This window comes from Neophocaena asiaeorientalis, unplaced genomic scaffold (genome assembly GCF_003031525.2).
Source record: "Neophocaena asiaeorientalis asiaeorientalis breed wild unplaced genomic scaffold, Neophocaena_asiaeorientalis_V1.1 scaffold175, whole genome shotgun sequence".
In the NCBI taxonomy this organism is placed as follows: domain Eukaryota; kingdom Metazoa; phylum Chordata; class Mammalia; order Artiodactyla; family Phocoenidae; genus Neophocaena; species Neophocaena asiaeorientalis.
Genome location: NW_020175390.1, coordinates 947,223 through 967,993, shown reverse-complemented (window position 1 = coordinate 967,993; position 20,771 = coordinate 947,223).

Here is a 20,771-nt window from a genome sequence, read left to right as displayed (position 1 = left end):
ATCACCATCATCATCATCATCATTATCATCATAATTATATACCTGGTGTTCTTAATAGAAATGCATCTACTCTAATGTTTCATGCGTATTCCAATCACATTTCATTATGTTTTTTATTATTTTTAATAAGGAGAAAAATTTATTCATACTTATCTATACATTTATTTCATAATGTGTTATTGTGTCTGGGAAATGAATAGTCAGAAAAGACTTATGATGGAATAGATTGAGGACTAATTTAAAGAATTAGAATAGTTTTTACATTTTCTCACCACATAAATTATATATGTATAATTTTATATATGAATACATATGTAAATATGTATGAATATATATGTGTGTGAACCATGCAGTATGTCCTCCTTCTCTATTGTTGTCAACTCTTTTTATGTGGTGCAAGTACATAGACATATATGTTTACATGTACATATGTAGAGACACTTAAGTGGACATAAATATGTGTGTGTATGTATATATAGTATATATAATATAGATGTAATTAATACAAAACCTGTATTTCTTAATTAGTTTTGGCAAGTGATGTAAATCCTCAAGAGAAGTAAAACGACAGATCGACTGTGAAACAGTCTAACATAATGATATAATTCATCAAATTGATTGCTGTTCAATTAAAGAAGCCATCACTTTGAGCAGTTTATTTAACTACATTGTCACTAAATTGTCCAATTTGTTTATTTCAGTTTGTTCATTTGAACACCGTTAGATGGATGCTTTCTAAAATTCAGAAAAATTGGAAACGAAGGTCAAATCACCATTTTAACAAAATAAAAGACATCAGTTTTGTAACTGGCAAAGTATCGCTTGCACTGTCCTAAAATGAAGCTCCCTGTTACAGTTTGTGAATTATGCCATTTGGAAATTATTGAAAAATAACACAAATATCAATAGGCAAAATGCTAGAATGCCAAATTACATCAATAAGCAAATATTATATACATATAATTGAAATGTTTTAGAGTGGTGTAAGTATATTTAATTTCAAATATTTCTGGTTCAGTTATAAAATAATAAAGTAAAAATGCATACAGTATTTAAACATAGAGCATATCTTTGATAATTTATAGGTAATATTTTCCTGTAATTTTCTTTTAAAATAATAGCATGAACTAAAGATGAAGCATCATTCAGATCTGAATGAGGATAAAAACATGTTCCTTCTCCCCTACACTGCATCTGTTTATCCTGCAATGCTCTCAAAAAAGAGATTCTGGAATCCAAGAACTGTCCCCTGATTTTGGCTCAGAAACATAGGCTATCAGAATGAAAGAGGATTCAGGTTTTAGCAAAATCGGCACTGTACTTGAAGATGAGCCATTAGCTTCAAATACATGCCAACAGTAGCAGCTGGCCTTTAAAAGTCTCATATGTTGGGCTTCCCTGGTGGCGCAGTGGTTGAGAGTCCCCTGGGTTCATGCCCCGGTCCGGGAAGATCCCACATGCCACGAAGCAGCTGAGCCAGTGAGCCATGCCCGCTGGGCCTGCGCGTCTGGAGCCTGTGCTCTGCAACGGGAGAGGCCACAACAGTGAGAGGCCCACGTATCGCAAAAAAAAAAATGTCTCACATGTTCGTTTCATTTCTGCTCATTGATTTATCTAAAATGAGTGAGGAAGAATAAATAATAAGAAAAGGAGGACAATAGTATCTTTATAGTGTTTTCACTCTATTGGGTTTAAATCTAATTATTTTTGTCATTCAAAGATCAGTAAATTTGAATATCATAGTGAATATTTTGGACCATATCTCAGAAACTTCCTCAGACAACAGTCTTCATATATCACGTACTATATGAATGTATGTATGTGTGTGTAAGTGTGTGTGTTTGTATATGCATATAAGTGCACCTGTGTACATACACATATATTTTGTTACAATTATTCTATATATGTATATATTTTGTATATGTGTATGTGTATACATACATACACATATATTTTGTTACAATTATTTTGAAAAGTAGAGACAATCTATTAAATGTATAATTTACTGTCTGTTCCTCTTGACTATATAGCAAGATTACATAGCATAACTATGTGCACAGATGCTGGTAAATAACTATGATAGCTGTCTGTCAACATGATTTTAATACCATATATAAAAACACATATACATATTTAAGGCACTGAGGAATTAGATGCATCCACTAAGTTATCTCTCCACTCCTCATATGCCTTATTGACCATAAGATTCTTCATTATTCACTCAGATGATCAGCAGTAATGGCTTAAAGTGGGTAAAGATCCATTTATTTCATACAACATGACAATTCATCAGCATATTAAAATAAGTATTGTATGTCTTAGAGTACCACTAGGATGTCAAAAGTATTACAAAATTCTTGTTATTTCAGGAGCTATAAAAAAGAGTTAGAAATATTTAGTTTGGGGCTTGCCTGGTGGCGCAGTGGTTGAGAGTCCGCCTGCTGATGCAGGGGACGTGGGTTCATGCCCCAGTCTGGGAAGATCCCACATGCTGCGGAGCGGCTGGGCCCGTGAGCCATGGCCGCTGAGCCTGCGCGCGTCCGGAGCCTGTGCTCCGCAACGGGAGAGGCCACAGCAGTGAGAGGCCCCTGTACCAAAAAAAAAAAAGAAATATTTAGTTTGGAAAGCAGAACTTATGTTCACATTGTTGATGGACTGGGAGGTGAAGGAGAGTTTGGTTCGACATGTATTTTCCAAAGGTCTAAAACTTCAACATAAGAAATAGGAGTTTGGAAAGAGTTTTTGATTCGCTGGTATGTAAGATCACCCTAGCAGTGATAGTTATCCAACAGTGGATGAAGGGCTTGGGATGTAAGCCTAGAGGTGTTGAAGGACATGCCTGGAGACTGTGCTAAGGCTTCAAGCAGCACCTACATAGTTGAACATGTTTAGAGATCTGTTAAAAATATCTGCCATGATATTTCTAGATGAGAAGGGTTTATAAGAGTGAATTCACTCAATTGTTTTTAATAATCTAAACACTTTTTTTATCTCCCTTTTACTTAGTAATGTTTGACATTATACTTCCACATGATATAGTTTAATTTGCCATAAAAGTTACTCCAAATGGCAATGTGTTGTCTTAAGAAGCAGAAAGTATGGAAATTCAAGAACATATCTGCAGTGTGTCTTGCAAATCTGTGAGTTGAATAAATTTTGAAATCATTAAAAATAAAATGAGGAAAGTTCCTCTTCTCACAGGATTTATCATTATGGGAACATCTGGCATTTGGAATGCAGATATTAAAATAAAATTCATGAAATTTTACAATATTATGCACATTACATAATTGATCTCTTAAAGCAGGTTTTCCAGATTAGCTGTTCTTGTTTTCCTTTCAAAACACATATTTTATATGGCCAAAACTTTCTATATTATATTTAAAATATACTAATAAGAGAATTATAATACAGCTTTTAAAGAAAATTAAAAGTATCTTCATGGTACAGAAATTATTTAAGAAAACCCAAAAATACATATCATATTCCCAGGAGGGAAATATAATAAAATATCTCCACCAGATAAAATCTTTCATCTTCTTTCTTGGAGAAGCAGCTATGTGTTTTCATATATCTGTATTGTTTGAAAAACAAAATGCATAATTAGTGGTCATTAAGACAGTAAGTTTATTCCATACACATGCCAGTCTTCTCGATGTCCCCATGCAAGGGAATTCTTGACTAATAGCAAAAACAGAAACAATGTTATATTTTAAGGGCCATGAAAGACTGTGTCCAATCATAATTTAGAGTGGATTTTCTTCAAAGTTCTTAATTATAGGTCACTTCAGTGGTGCAGCAGATGGTAGAATGGTAAAGTGGATAACAAGACACAAAGACAGGTGGCGGAGAGGCTGAGGGAATTTTTTTCTAAGATAATGTCAGTCTTAGCATTTGGTGACATTGGGACTCCCAGGGCAAGATCATGGGTGGAGTCATTGCTAATCTTCTTAAATCATTTAAGAATTGATAATTGCCTTAAGTGAAACAATCAACACTGTTAGTTATCACCTTGAAAGAATGTACTAAAAGTACATTGAGTTGTTATTTAGGAATTAACAACTTAAATTATATGCCTAGTGAATCAAAAATAAATAAATGAAACAAAATATTTGGAGAAATTAATTTGTATTAGCCAGGATATTTTTAAACATATCAACATAAACCAACATATTTTTTTTAATTCATACAGGAAAATATCTCATGATCTCTTTTATTTTTTTCATTTTATTATTTTTTTAACATTTTATTGGAGTATAATTGCTTCACAATGGTGTGTTAGTTTCTGCTTTATAACAAAGTGAATCAGCTATACATATACAAATACATATACATACATCCCCATATCTCCTCCCCCTTGCATCTCCCTCCCACCCTTCCTATCCCACCCCTCTAGTTGGTCACAAAGCATCGAGCTGATCTCCCTGTGCTATGTGGCTGTTTCACACTAGCTATCTATTTTACATTTGGTAGTGTATATATGTCCATGCCACTCTCTCACTTCGTCCCAGCTTACCCTTCCCCCTCCCCATGTCCTCAAGTACATTCTCTACGTCTATGTCTTTATTCCTGTTCTGCCCCTAGATTCTTCAGAACCATTCTTTTTTTTAATTCCATATATATGTGTTAGCATACAGTATTTGTTTTACTATTTCTGACTTACTTCACTCTGTATGACAGTCTCTAGGTCCATCCACCTCACTACAAATAACTCAATTTTGCTTCTTTTTATGGCTGAGTAACATTCCATTGTATATATGTGCCATATCTTCTTTATCCATTCATCTTTCAATGGATACTTAGGTTGCCTCCATGTCTTGGCTATTGTAAATAGAGCTGCAATGAACATTGTGGTATATGCCTCTTTTTTTTTGCAATAGCTCTACAATCAGACACCAAGAACCCACCTCCTCCCAGGAGCTTGTTAAAGGGCACACAAACCTTATGCAGTTTGGTCATGTACAAGGAGACCAACAGACACTTATTCATAGGGTTTAAAAACCTTTGTGGCTCATAGTGACAAGTCTAAGTGATCAATAATTTTTTTCGAATTTTATTTTTTTTATACAGCAGATTCTTATTAGATTCTTTTTGAATTATGGTTTTCTCAGGGTATATGCCCAGTAGTGGGATTGCTGAGTTATATGGTAGTTCTATTTTTAGTTTTTTAAGGAACCTCCATACTGTTCTCCATAGTGGCTGTATCAATTTACATTCCCACCAACAGTGTAAGAGGGTTCCATTTTCTCCACACCCTCTCCAGCATTTATTGTTTGTAGATTTTTTGATGATGGCCATTCTGACTGGTGTGAGGTGATACCTCATTGTAGTTTTGATTTGCATTGCTCTAATGATTAGTGATGTTGAGCCTTCTTTCATGTGTTGGTTGGCAATCTGCATATCTTCTTTAGAGAAATGTCTATTTATTTCTTCTGCCCATTCTTGGATTGGGTTGTTTGTTTTTTTGATGTTGAGCTGCATGAGGTGCTTGTAAATTTTGGAGATTAATCCTTTGTCAGTTGCTTCATTTGCAAATATTTTCTCCCATTCTGAGGGTTGTCTTTCCATCTTGTTTATGGTTTCCTTTGCTGTGCAAAAGCTTTTAAGTTTCATTAGGTCTCATTTGTTTATTTTTGTTTTTATTTCCATTTCTCTAGGAAGTGGGTCAAAAAGGATCTTGCTGTGATTTATGTCACAGAGTGTTCTGCCTATGTTTTCCTCTAAGGGTTTTATAGTATCTAGCCTTACATTTAGGTCTTTAATCCATTTTGAGTTTATTTTTGTGTATGGTGTTAGGGACTGTTCTAATTTCATTCTTTTGCATGTAGCTGTCCATTTTTCCCAGCACCACTTACTGAAGAGGTTGTCTTTTCTCCACTGTATATTCTTGCCTCCTTTATCAAAAATAAGACGACCATATGTGCATGGGTTTATCTCTGGCCTTTCTATCCTGTTCCATTGATCTATCTTTCTGTTTTTGTGCCAGTACCATACTGTCTTGATTACTGTAGCTTTGTAGTATAGTCTGAAGTCAGAGAGCCTGATTCCTCCAGCTCCATTTTTCTTTCTCAAGATTGTTTTGGCTATTTGGGATCTTTTGTGTTTCCATACAAATTTTGAAGTTTTCTGTTCTAGTTCTGTGCAAAATGTCAGTGGTAGTTTGATATGGATTGCATTGAAGCTGTAGATTGCTTTGGGTAGTATAGACATTTTCACAATGTTGATTCTTCCAATCCAAGAACATGGTATATCTCTCCATCTGTTTGTATCATCTTTAATTTCTTTCATCAATGTCTATTGTTTTCTCCATACAGGTCTTTTGTCTCCTTAGGTAGGTTTATTCCTAGGTATTTTATTCTTTTTGTTGCAATAGTAAATGGGAATGTTTTCTTAATTTCTCTTTCAGAATTTTAATCATTAGTGTATAGGAATGCAAGAGATTTCTGTGCATGAATTTTGTATACTGCTACTTTATCAAATTCATTTATTAGCTCTATTAGTTTTCTGGTAGCATCATGATCTCTTTTAAATTTACCTCTGTTGGTTTGAATATCCTTAGAGATGAAAGAAAGAGGATAGAGGCTAGGATGTCCTGCTAACCTTGAATGGAAAGACACAAGTGCCCCTGTAATCCAGTAACAGCTCATTTTAAAATACTAGAACTGGTCTACACCAGGTCATCAAAGTAAATACAATAAAAAAGAGTCCACAAGTCAAAAAATAAAATAAAATAAAATACTAAAACTGGGTGAAAAGCTTCCTGGAGCAAAAGCAATGCCAGTAATAACCAGAGCAGAAAACAACAAAACACTCACACACCTTTTCTTACTCGGTGCAGTGGATTAAATAGGATTTTGTTTACTAACCATGTGTGAAACTTTGAGAACAAACCATTGTCTGGCATGATTTAGGATTTTTGTAATGTTCCAAATTCTACTAGAGTAGCACTCAATGTTTTAACACAACAATAATGTATAAATACAAACTTAGAAAATAGGTAGTTCTTCTGTGTTTTAGAAATAAGATCTGTTACATGTTCATTTTATTTAAAACTGACTCTTTTTTCCCCAAAGCAATGAGTGATATTACTTTCAAACAATAATGACAATAACAACAAAATGTTTTTATAAGCTCATGATAAAGGCACCCAATAAATATTTAAATATTTTATCACTAAAGGTGGCATAATTGGGCTTAGAGAGGTAAGCAGATTAGATGGACCAAATAAATACCTTTAGGAAAAATACCTTATACAAAAAGAAAAAATCTCCGTTTTCATACCTTAGTCATATATTAAACTGACTTTAAAACAAACAATGACATTATTGTATCTTTATTCTTGAGTAATACTCCTTTAAGAAAAACGCAGGAAAAAGGACAAGGAATAATTTCTTTCCTTTAATTAGGAAGATAGTGTTGCCTATATCTCACAGTTTATTGCTAACTGTGAGGATGTTTAATAGACTTAGTAAGGACCAATCAAAGGAAGAAAAACTACCTTGGCAAACTACAGTGCAATTGATATAATATATATAATATATTATATAAACATATATAATAATTTCCTTTAATATTCAAATTACAAATAATGTAAATTTCATTGAATGTATTAGAATATGACTAACTTGAAACAGTGTCCTGGCATTATCTTGGAAAAGCTCAAGAATATAATAGAGATTGTAAGGAATGAAAACTTTTTCCTTCTTCTCTTCTAGGTTCTTTGGCTGCTCTAATAATTAAGTGATATAAGACACATTAACAAAAGAAAAATTAATTTAATTTAATTTTGTACATACAGAAACCCTGAAGATAAGAGGCTCAAAGACCGACAATTGAGGTTTATATGCCATCCTGAGCTAAGGAGAAGGGGGCAGGGCTTGTGTCTTCAAAGGGAAGGAAGATAACTGGCAGGAAGATGTGAAGAGCAAATGTTTGGTAAAGAAATGCTTTCCTTCCATGCAGAGACAATGGCACACAGAGAAGACTCTGAACAAAGAATCCTTGCTAAATTCTACGGAGGCTACCAAAACCAGCTCATAATCTTTGTAGTTATCTTTGGTGATAACTCATATCTTTGGTGATAACTCTCTTCCTCTATCTAAATTCTTGTAGGCAGTTAAGGGGGAAGATAAAAAGAAAAACTTCCAGAGTCTTCAGTTTCTGAAAAATAATCAGCCTAGGGGTTTCCCTGGTGGCACAGTGGTTAAGAATCCACCTGCCAATGCAGGGTACACGGGTTTGATCCCTGGTCTGAGAAGATTCCACATGCCGTGGAGCAACTAAGCCCGTGCACTACAACTACTGAGACTGTGCTCTAGAGCTCGTGAGCCACAACTACTGAACCTGCATGCCACAATACTGAAGCCTGCATGCCTAGAGCCTGTGCTCTGCAACAAGACAAGCCACTGCAATGAGAAACCTGCGCACTGTAATGAAGAGTAGCCCCCGCTCGCCACAACTAGAGAAAGCCCGTGTGCAGCAACGAAGACCCAATGCAGCCAAAAATAAATAAATAAAATAAAATAAATTTAAAAAAAATCACCCTAAAATAATGCTTGTGACAAAGAGACACATTTTGGCATGGCAGATTTTGCTCCCCTACAAGATTCATATGACACTAATTTTGCAAGTGTCTTACAGCTCCTATTTTAAGATATTCTAAAATTTGTAACAAATTAAAAGCATCCAATAATACAAACATTTTCAAAAAGAATCACTAATCATGTATTAAAATTTTAATAGATTTTCTTATTAATCTACTAATCTATTCAAGAAATCCCTATTGCAGGGCTTCCCTGGTGGCGCAGTGGTTGTGAGTCCGCCTGCCGATGCAGGGGACAAGGGTTCGTGCCCCGGTCTGGGAAGATCCCACATGCCGCGGAGCGGCTGGGCCCATGAGCCATGGCCGATGAGCCTGTGCGTCTGGAGCCTGTGCTCCGCAATGGGATAGGCCACAACCGTGAGAGGCCCGTACAGCAGGAAAAAAAAAAAAAAAAAAAAAAAAAAAAAAAAAGAAATCCCTATTGCAGAAGACTGTTATATAAAGCCACAGAAATAACAAATACAATTGCTATTGTTGCCTAGGAGAGACATTCAACTGGTCTGCATTGGTAAAGACATACTGTTTATTTAAGGGCAGTATTTATTCTGATTGGCCTGTGCTTCTTCTTGAATGGTTGTTAAATATTTTGAATATCTTTGCTGAATTTGGCTATTACCATGAAATGTTAGAGATGTTTTCATCTGTATTTCATTTTGAATTCCATCATGTAGGCTCCCATCTTCTGCTGGTTCAAGAAGATAATCACTGAGTCTGTTAGTGGCTTTGTACTGTGATCAACTCGGGGGACAGTTCTCTTTACCACATAAGGAGAATTTACACTTAAGTCAAGACAACTATGTTCATGACGGCATTCCGTGTTTTATGGTCGACGTCATTGAGTTATCTCAGATCCAAAAGAAGGCATGAATTAAATCATTGTGTTTTGAAGGTTAGAAAGGGAAAGCTATATTTTCTTTCAGCTGCAGAGTTTTCTCTTCTCTACTCAGAGAAAAGTTCCAGCATTAGTAGAGCTTACCAGGGTTTTCTTCAAGTAGTTATGCATACCCCTCAACTTGGGCAAACGTTTGATTGAAATACCATAACTATAGATCATTGCCTATGGCAATACAATTTAATTTGCAAAATTCTCAGAGCATTCATCCTCTTTACCCTTATAACAATTCAATAATATCCCTGGATAGCAGAGATGCTTGGTTGATTCTCCAGCAAAAAAGTTTGCAGGCAAATGTATCCAAAATATTCTAGATAAATTGAGTTAGTTTATGTTGTTGTTGTTGTTAATAATAAAGAATATCAAATGTTATGGGTTGGATTGCATTCCATCAAGAAGATGTATTGAAATACTAACCCCAAGTACCTCTCATCTTATTTTGAAATAGGGTCTTTGAACGTGTAGTCGGTTAAGGAATAAAGTGGGCTCTTAATCCAATATGACAAGTGTTTTATAAGACCGCTATGTGAAGACAGAGAAACCCTGGGAGAATGCCACATGATGATAAACACAAAGATTGGAGTTATGCAGCTGCAACAAGGAACACCGATGACTGCTGGCGAACCAACAGAAGCCAGAAGAGTCCCTGCAGATTTTAGAGCGAGCATGGCCCTGCTGACACCAGAGTTTCAGGCTTCCAGGCTCCAAAACTGTAGGACAACACTTTTACATTGCTTAAGCCACTTAGTTTGTGGAATTTTACTATGGCAGCACTAAGAAACTAATATTTCTGGCTAAGGAAATGTTCACTTAATTAAAACTAATTTTTTGCGGTACGCAGGCCTCTCACTGTTGTGGCCCCTCCCGTTGCAGAGCACAGGCTCTGGACGCGCAGGCTCAGCGGCCATGGCTCACGGGCCCAGCCGCTCCGCGGCATGTGGGATCTTCCCGCACCGGGGCACGAACCCGTGTCCCCTGCACCGGCAGGTGGACTCTCAACCACTGCGCCACCAGGGAAGCCCAGGACTTTCACTCTTTTATGCTAGCTACATTCCTAGGAAGATTGCTTTTTGTGTTGGTTCTTGTTCCATAATAATAAAAGCACATGAGTAGAATAGAGAATCCATGTCTTCCTTTTTCGCTGATGTTTGTATTTAATTCAGTCTTTAAAATGCCTGAATTCATGTTCTTACATGAAAAGATATCACACAAAATCCCCACAATCCTCTTTAAAATGTTTCAGATCGTGACATGCTTTGTCAAGAAACCATTTCTCTTACACTAATTCTTAGACTGACAATGATTAGTAAATAGTCGTATCTGATATGGTCTACTTATAAATTATTTCTGTTAAAACAAAGACAAATGTAGTTTATTCTTTGATTTTTCTATAAAATTACCTATTACCTATTAGTTCCTTATTAAATATCTGTTGAATATATGATTATATTAGCATAAGAATGGAGGTAAAACAAAAAATAACAGTGGTAAGTGGTAATGAAATTGTACTTAATATCTGTTTGTTTTTGTAACTTACAGAAGGAACAATTCAGATGGAGGCATTATCTGTTTTTTAGGTAACAGAATATTGCTTGGGATATAGAGAGGAGCTATTAATTTTTTTTGCCTCTTATTTAACATTGTAGTTATATAAACAAATATGCTTGGAGAGGGAAACAGTGTGATCATCTTCAAATGTTCTAGTACTTTTCTGTCAAGAATGCTTACAGGTTAGGAAATACCAAACATTAAGTCACCAATAGTATCATCCTTAGGGAATATAAGGAAATTTCCCTCTAGATTTGACTTACGAATCTGATCATAAAATAATTTGACCAGGAAGTACTTAAGCAGTGCCACACAGTGGAAGGATCCTGTTAATTTGGATTATATATGGATGAAACTCTGAAAAGCTATGTACATCTAGGGTTCTGCTGCTGAAGTATCAGTTGTTGGGTGCATAGGCTCTACAGACATTGAAAGATTTCCAGTTTAAAGTCAGGCAACTAAAATGATTTCATGCAAGTTCTGAGGAAACCATGAATGTTACAGCATATTGTTCTCCATTGTATTAGAATATGTATCCAAAATTTTGAGAAATCAGATTCTATTTTATGAACAGTCTCAGAGATCATTTCCCTGGCATTCAAAGAAATTGATGTGATTTACCCATTTTTACTTTGGTCAAAAAATATATTTAGACCTGGTAGAAGGGGAAAGAATATAAAGGGTTATAAAGGATATAGAAATATCCTTGCAGGCCTCCCAAACTATAATTCTGATCTTTATTCTGTTCCTCTTTATATTTAAACTTTGAGGCATTTCTCACAGTTTCTGATCAAACAAATTTCTTCCTTCTTGCTTTTGAATATAGATATATATTTTTATTAATTTTTAATATCATTTCAGAAATGTATTGGATTTGATGCACAAAGGGGAGATAATGTATACTCAGCTCACCTTTCTGAAAATAATAATTCCTGGAAAGATTCCAGAATTTGATGAATGTCATAAACTATGACTGCTTGGATTGGGATAGGTATGTGTTAAAACCAGTTTTAATCTGGTTTTATCCTGAGTGAGGGGGATATTTAGGTTTTTCCCACTTTACTCTATATTGAAGCCTTTCTTAAAATCCCCCATGAGTAATGGGAATATTAGTACTAATACAAGCAAATACTCAGAGCTTTTATTATATACATGGGAAATTGAGAGAATCCACGCTGTGGGAAGCTTTGCTTTCCCATGACGTACATACCCGTGCCTGCCATGCAAGCACTATTGTTCTCAGCCTTGCTGAGGCACAGCAGCACTTTTCAGGGTCTCAGCCTTGCTGAGGCACAGCAGCATTTTTCAGGGTCTCAGCCTTGCTGAGGCCCAGCAGTACTTTTCAGGTGGCTCTCCACAGCCTATCATTTCAGAGGCAGCTTGTCACCAGCTCCATCTCTTGGTATTTTAACACACTCTCAAGTTGACTCAGCAGAGGTGTGTTTTGTAGTACAAAGTGATGTTGCTGAATTTCATATAGCACTAATGTCCATGGATGTAATCTTGGTTGGAAAGAGAGAAATTACTAATTAAAAAGAGTTTATTCTTCTCATAGCTAGTTGACTTAATTATTGACATCTATGCTTTTCAGAGGATCTTGACTTTTTTATGTTCAATTTAAAGCAAATATATTTTGTGCTTGTGAGCCAGCAAGACAAACGTATTTCTGTATCTAATGAAATAAGATCTATTGCTCTAATATATACGTAAGACAGAGGATGTGCAACTGACCACATTTTAAGAAGGTGATTTGCTCTTCATATCAGAATACATTTGGGGACCAACTATGAACAATAACTTGTCCCCTGAGGTTCCTGGAGTCTTGCATTTTTATTAGTGAAAGGTCCTGACAAATTGGAATGCAGAGAAGCATCTCCCACTTAAACACTTTTCACATTTGTTATTTTCTCTCTGTGTCTGAGACTAGTCAAGTTGTCAGCCACAGATGAAAACAGACTTCCCTTTATGTAATGCTTTCTAGGGTCCTAAAAACAGTAAGTATCCCTGCTTGCCAGTATATGAGGAGCTAACTATAGTTTTCTTTTAGAATCACAGTGTGAAAGTTAATATTAACTGGACTATGCTACAGTTCCTTTTAAAGACACCTAACAAGGAACCACTTAAATGTGTTGTGGGGAAATTGACCCAAACACTCAGGATGCGTAATTCATAAATCAGAAACAAAGCTGCTTCAAAAGATTCCCAGATATGAACTGATAGAGATTTGTTTCAGCACCATGATGCACTTGGACAGTTAGTACGTGTTGTGACCACATAATTTATCACCCAAACCTGAACATTCTGGAGAGAATGGGGGCATTATTAACTGTTCAGGAAAACAACCATAATGGAAATGTCTTAGGCAAACTATAATATATGCTCACTAGTTTGCGACTTCACGAAATCTGTCAATAGGACGAGGTCTCTGATGAGCTTAGTGTTTCAACGGACAGATCCATAAGGTCTTGAAGAAATATAACTCAGATCAAGAGTTTTAGGTCAAAGTTACTTTTACAACATGATCTTGTCCTATAGGTACAGTGCTGGAGCTACTCAATACAGATTAACTTGGACAAACTTGGCTACTCAGAGTATACAAGACTAAGTTTGCCCCTTAGATTCTTCTTAGATCTATTTGGTTTGATCCAGTAGTGTAACAGTGTGTGTGTGTGCGTGCACATGTGTATGTGAATTAGTAGATACACATACAGTAATGAGCAGAGATTTTCTTGTTCTGAAACTATTTGATTAGTAAGAAAATAAAACCCCAGACGTGACACTTCTTAACTCTATGATCCACTTAACTAATGTAACTAACTTAACTAATTGACCTATATGGGAACACACATTAATATTGCTTAATAAATACTTTGTTATGGTGCCATAATATTTGGGATGTTTTGTTAGAAAATTTATATTGTTCTAAATATATTATAATAATATAAAAATACTGTTTTGCTAAACTTGATTTTATCATACTATTTATATTTAAGCAAGTGACAAATAATGAGTACTATTTCCAGATGTTACACATATGCACAAATTCTAGTGCATATAAACCTAAATTATAGATGAATCTTTTACTTCTACCACCCATTGCCAAAAGATTTTTTTAAAGAAATCCCCACCTGGGCTTTCATGGTGGTGCAGTGGTTAAGAATCCGCCTGCCAATGCAGGAGACACAGGTTCGAGCCCTGGTCCGGGAAGATCCCACATGCCGCAGAGCAACTAAGCCCGTGCATCACAACTACTGAGTCTGCGTGCCACAACTACTGAAGCCCGTGCACCTAGAGCCCATGCTCCGCAACAAGAGAAGCCAGAGCAATAAGCCCATGCACCACAATGAAGAGTAGCCCCCGCTCGCCACAAATAGAGAAAAGCCCGCGTGCAGCAATGAAGACCCAATGCAGCCAAAAATAAATACATTTATATATATATATAAAAAGAAATCCTCATCCAAGAAGTTGGTTAAAATTCTATGACATTTTACGTAGATTAGGTATCCCAAATTATGTGTCCAGGAAACTCAGCCTTAGGTGCAACTGAGATTTAACATTGCTTTTTGTCTAAAACAATTATAATTTAATAGGCTGGTTACCTGAAAGAGAATGCGTGTGAAAGTATCTTTACCTCCATTTAGAGTGCAAAAATTATTGTTCTGCTCAGAGCACGTTTTAATAAGGTAGAGGGCCAATCTAACAGTTATTGGTTTTACTTTGGAATTTTTATATATATAATAAGTTTAAAGCTATTTATAAAGCATACTTGTGATATTTTATAGCTCAATGTATTTTTCCCAGTTGTCCCAGTTAACCTATAATTGTATAACAAAAATGCTTGTGATAAAATCAATTACTTTTGAAGGAGATTAATCAACATCCCAAAGTAAAGTTTATTTACTTTACAAATTAAATGGGTATTTTGATGTGCAAATTTATATTAAAGTTACTTAACTCAATTTTTATTTTTTTATCTTCATTATTATAATAGGAAGTTTAGGTTATATATAATGCCTTTGTAGGTTTAGGTATTTTGAAATTTAACTATGCATTTTCCCTCTTTACAACCTATATTATGACCTAGTTAGGTTTGTTTAGAAAAGCTATAATCATTTAATAAATGCCAATGGTTGTTTTAGTTTATCCTTTGCATAGGTATGTTAATTAAAGATATGATTTTTTTTCTATTTGTTTTCTTTTCATCAATGTGAAAAATGCACTTTGATACAAAGTACAAAATTAGAAAAAGATAGATTACAGACTGAAATGGATTGTAAATCAACTTCTGTACTGTGAATATTTTATAGCAGGCATTTGCAAACTAAAAAATCTGACATTTATATAGCAGTGCATGCATAATTTCCCTCTTATATGTCATTTCCCTGAGATGAAAGTAATTTTAAAATGCAAGGTCAAAGAAATGATTACCCCTAACAAATAATAATACAAGTTAAGGACGAGAATCAGGAAGCAATATGGCATTTTCCTATTCTGTAGAGCATTTAATATCTAATGTACACCTTCAGATAAGACTAGGAAAGTTGAGGTAGGAAATCTTTGCTGTAATATGGAGATAACTTCAAGGTAGATAAATCGTTCCATTGATTTAATGGCTGTTTTATTTCCTGGCCCAAACACAGTTGGAACTGTACTTGTAGGACTGCAGTATCTCCTATATCTGATAAATGGTATGACCAGGACAACCTCAGTCTCAGCAGGAGAGACACTGAACAAATTGTCAGCATGATTTACATGCAAGTTGTCAACAGCATCTGGGTCGCTCAGTGAAAGAATGATGGGTAACAGATGTTCTGGGAAATGCTACCATCTGCCCTTTCTCAAAATACATCCCCTGTGAATGCATTTGAATGGATGCCACAGCAATACCTTTCTTTTGAATAACTTAAACATCCTCGATATTTCACTGTTACTTGTGGCCATCACAAAAGCAAATGGGCTTAGAGTGTAAATGCAATCAGGCTAAGTAAGCAGTTAGGTCCTTGAAAGGTCTTTTAAATTTAGTCACATAGTTTGGAAAAAGAACGTTTGATGACTCTCTAGTGCGTATGCTGGAAAAATTGTATCAGGAGGCCAGGAACTCCACTTGTGCATATCTGTTGAATGATGTCACACTAGTGTATTATTTCATCAGTGATCTGTTTAAACTCTGCAGTGCTTTCATAATGTTTTAAAACTTTTGCTCTACAATTATAATAATATAACAAGAAGAATATAAAATTCAATAAATTGACACCTGCATGCACCTGTTGCATGGATATAAACTCAGCAGTGTATCAATATGTTGAAGGTTAAGTGTGCAATGGTTGATCAGTATTAGCAATAGTAACAGGTCAAGGCTCTCAACAGGGAAAATGTAGCCACTTTCTTAATCCTTTTCTCCTCAATATGAATTATTTTTTAAGCAAAGTGTTTCTTTCCTCTGTAGAAATGGTGATAAAAAAGGTGTTTGCTGGACTTGGAACCCTATGTGAAATGAAGAATTCCTCAGAATTTAACTGTATTTTAAAAATCTACTAAACAGTTTTATATACTGAATTACTAATAAGAATGTTTTTTGTAAACATACAGTTAGTGCAAGAAAGCATTCACAAAATTTTCTTCTCTGTGGATTGAAGTCATATTTCTAATCTTAACGTATAAACTCCTTATGCTGGTGATGATAATACACGTATTAAAAATAAGATAATAGATGGTCATTCTAACAGGCATTTAACAATATATATGAAAATGATATAGACTTTGCTTAGTTTATTATACCTTACTATTATAATGACCCTGAGGAATTTTAAGAACTGAATGCCTTTCAATCATTAAATGATACCTTATTTATGTTTTACATTTTATTACATTTAAATATATCAAGATTCTCCTACAAATTTGTTAGAGATGACAATATTATGGTAAACAGAATATTAAGTTCATGAGAGTAACAATCTTAATAATCATTCTGAGTAAAAAGAAATATATGTTTCTTTGGGGTTGAATAAGGTTAGACTAGCCTGAGAGTGGAATCGTCTACCCTCAGATTTACAGAGGACCCTCACGGTTAGTCAAAATCTTGATATTAAAATAATTAAATTAAACACACACATGCACACAGTCAAATAGAAAAATAAGAGCCAGCTGATATGTAGGCGCATACATTTGAACCCCTGAAATGGGGGTTAGCCAATTCTCTTCGATGTCGGAATTCCAGAAAGAATTGGTCTTCTTAGCTTTTATATTTGAATCTCATTTTATCTTCTTAGATTTTCACCATCATCTTTGATAAAACATGAGCAGGAACTGCCAAATTTAATCATGGATTAAAAGGAAGGGATTGGGCACACTCTCCTTTTCCTTCAGCTAAGGCTTTAGAAAAATATAAAGCACCAGAGAATTACTAATGAACTTATATTGTCAAAATTTCATCCCGCTCAGTTCAGCAAACACTTACTGAGGAACTAATGAGTACTGTTGGGTGTTAAGGAGGACACAATATAAAGATGCAATTCTTAATCACAAATGGTAGGGTAGTGAGACAAATCTCATATAGATATCCATGGTGGGTGCTGTGAAATTTAAAATTACATGAGCTAAAATGTCAATTTAACGTCATAATTTGTTTTTGTTTGTTTTTATCAGCAACAGAGCCAGGAACTTCATGATCATTCGTCTATGAAAAATTTGACTAATTTTTCTATTTTCACCCAACCATAAGATGCAAATGTAAGTGATTCTTCAATATATACAATTATAGTCTATAGCAGAGGGCAAGGATGGATGTACTTTTATTAGAGATAACATGCAAGGTATAGCAGATTGATTGCAATGATGGCCAACATTCTTCACTCTTCTTCCTCATATCCACGTTATTTGCTATATGACTTTGCAGTTTCTCTTACTAAAAAACCTGAGTCTATTTGCCCAGTCCCGAATTCTGAGTTCAGTCATGTAACTCACTTAGGCCAATGGGATGTTAAAATATGTGATGCATAAAGAGGCTTGAAAATGTGTGTTCATTTTCTCTCTTGTTTCTCTTGGAATGACATAAGAATATGCCCACATTTACCTACTGGAGGATGACAGACCACACAGTCTTCCCAGAAGAGGTTATTTTAGGTTATCTGAATGTCAGGTCAGCTAGCATAATTGTGGTAGTTGGTAACTAAGGCACAAATGAGCAAGGTTATTTTTGTTTGTTTTTGTTTTGTTTTTGACCAGCATAAGATTAAAAAAATGTGATTTGAAAGGATGTACTTAGAAAGGCATGCATCTTTCATTTAACTCAAGAGCCAATCAGATCCTATTGTTGTGTACCTGTCCCACATCAGACATTTATGTTATTGGCCTGAATTTTGTAAACTTTTACTTTTATAGCTCTTGATCTTTAAGGGTATTTATAAAATATTCATTCTTTGGAAATTGTAAAGCACTTGACACAGACTGTGATTTTACAAATCTAGTTGTCCATGAGGTAAAATGTCTCTGGCTTACCTGCCAAATAAAATACTTCAAGAATAGTCACTCAGATACAGTTCATGCTGTTAACTTTTATTGTAGGATTTGCTAATTGTCAGGACCAATGTCATAGAGAAAACCCAGAGAATGCACATTGTAGCATTTTAAACAGTAAAAGAAGAAATTAAAGAAAAAGAAACAAGCAATACCTGTCTCGTTGTAATAACCTTGAACAATTTTTTATAATTAAATTTTGTTTTCAGTAATCAAGATCTAGGTCTGAAATTGATAAGATTATTTAACTTATTACAATTTTTTCCAAATATGATTAAAAAGTTCAGGTAGTTTTATTAATTTGTATTTAGATAGCTAAATTATTTCATGTCCATTCATTAATATTTTGAACAATTTCTTCTTCTAAAATGTTATGTTAGGTGATAGTATATCAAGCTGACAGTCATAAACATATTGCACAGATAAATTTCCAGTATTTTATGTGTTACAAAGCCCATCACAAATAGTTCCTTTCCAAAGCACGTTTTCCTGAACTGCTCTAAACTTCACTGGCTCTTTTTTTTCCATTGTATTCCTCTATTCTTTATTCTTTCATTTGGAATATATATTTATAAACTGAGTACATGCCATGTACTTGACCTTTATAATACCAAGCTGTAAATGCCCCCTGCCTACAAGAAGGTTTTAGTCTGGTTAGGAGGTAGATTTTAAGCAAATTAGGTCCTACCAACCTTATCTAAGTCAGATATCTTGCATTGCTATTTATGGAGGCCTGCCTTTCACTCAGTCATACACTTGATTATCAACTCATCAAGGTTAGTACCTGTACTTTACATCTCTGTACTTTTAGCCACAGAATTCAGCTGTTCAATGAATTTCAAAGCCCTAGAACTGTGCATGACATGCAGTAGCTTCATTGTAGGACGTACCTCTGGAGCCCAGAGTTCACATCCTCTGGCCCCTTTGATTTTACCTGCTGTTGTGATACATATGCCCTAACTCTCTGCTGTCTGCCCTGGTGTCTTCTCCAAAACTACATGAACTCACTCAGCCTGGAAAAGCATCCTCTGGATTGTGGAAGAGTTAGTGTCAGTGGGGAGAGTGCTCAAACAATTGGGGAAGGGAGCTAGTGAATAGATATTACAATTCTCTTGTGAAATGTACAATTCTAGGAGGCATTTTCATTATGCTTCTCAGAAAGTCAAAGAGGATCCAAATTTGTGCTGTCAATAGCAACTACACAGTAAAAATACCCTCCTAAGATGCCTTTTCTTCTTCCCTTACTTCCACTCCCTTATGTGTTGCTCTAGTTTGCTGGGTTCACCTCCACCTGCCTGCACCCAAATTTCTCTCTGTTTTCAGGGGAAACCAACTAAGTCACCTCCTTATAAATACTCATTGATAAATAAATGGGTCCCCATTGTATAGCAACATCCTTTACAGAAGGATGTTGAAGGAATCTAAACATGTTGAAGAAGCTGAAGGAATGTCTTCAGACAATAATGCCGCCATCACCTTCTAAACCCAAAGTTCAATAAGTCCATGATTCATTGGTCAAGTTATTAGATTATAAATTTAATTTGGAGTATGAAAATGGGTGAACTCAGTTGTCTTTAACTATTAAGACAACTATTATGAACTCCCTTTACTGGCTATATAAAGTTAAAAAAAAAAAAGATGGCTAAATAATTAATAAAAACTGTGCACTTGAATTGAGCTGAGGATCTAAAATGGAAAAATAAATTTCACATCAAAGATTTAGCAATATGACTCCTAATCCCTGCCAAGTGAGAAAGATCTAGGGGCCTACTTGTTTTCCTTATTACGAATTTCTAGAGTAAAATATTTCAAATGATGTAACAATGAAGAGAATAAATTATATATGGTTTGTTAAAATTCAAGTGATGAATATTGACATCATGCTGAATTAAGTCATTTACAGGAAATGTGGTTCTGGGTGAAAATTGTCTTCACTTATATCTTGCTGATTACTGACAGTTATTGTTCTTATCACTTAAAAATGATGAAAATAACTTCAATAGATATTTCTAGGGCCTCCCTGGTGGCGCAGTGGTTGAGAGTCCGCCTGCCGATGCAGGGGACACGGGTTCGTGCCCCGGTCCGGGAGGATCCCACATGCCGCGGAGCGGCTGGGTCCGTGAGCCATGGCCGCTGAGGCTGCGCGTCCGGAGCCTGTGCTCCGCGGCGGAAGAGGCCACAACAGTGACAGGCCCGCGTACCGCAAAAAACAAA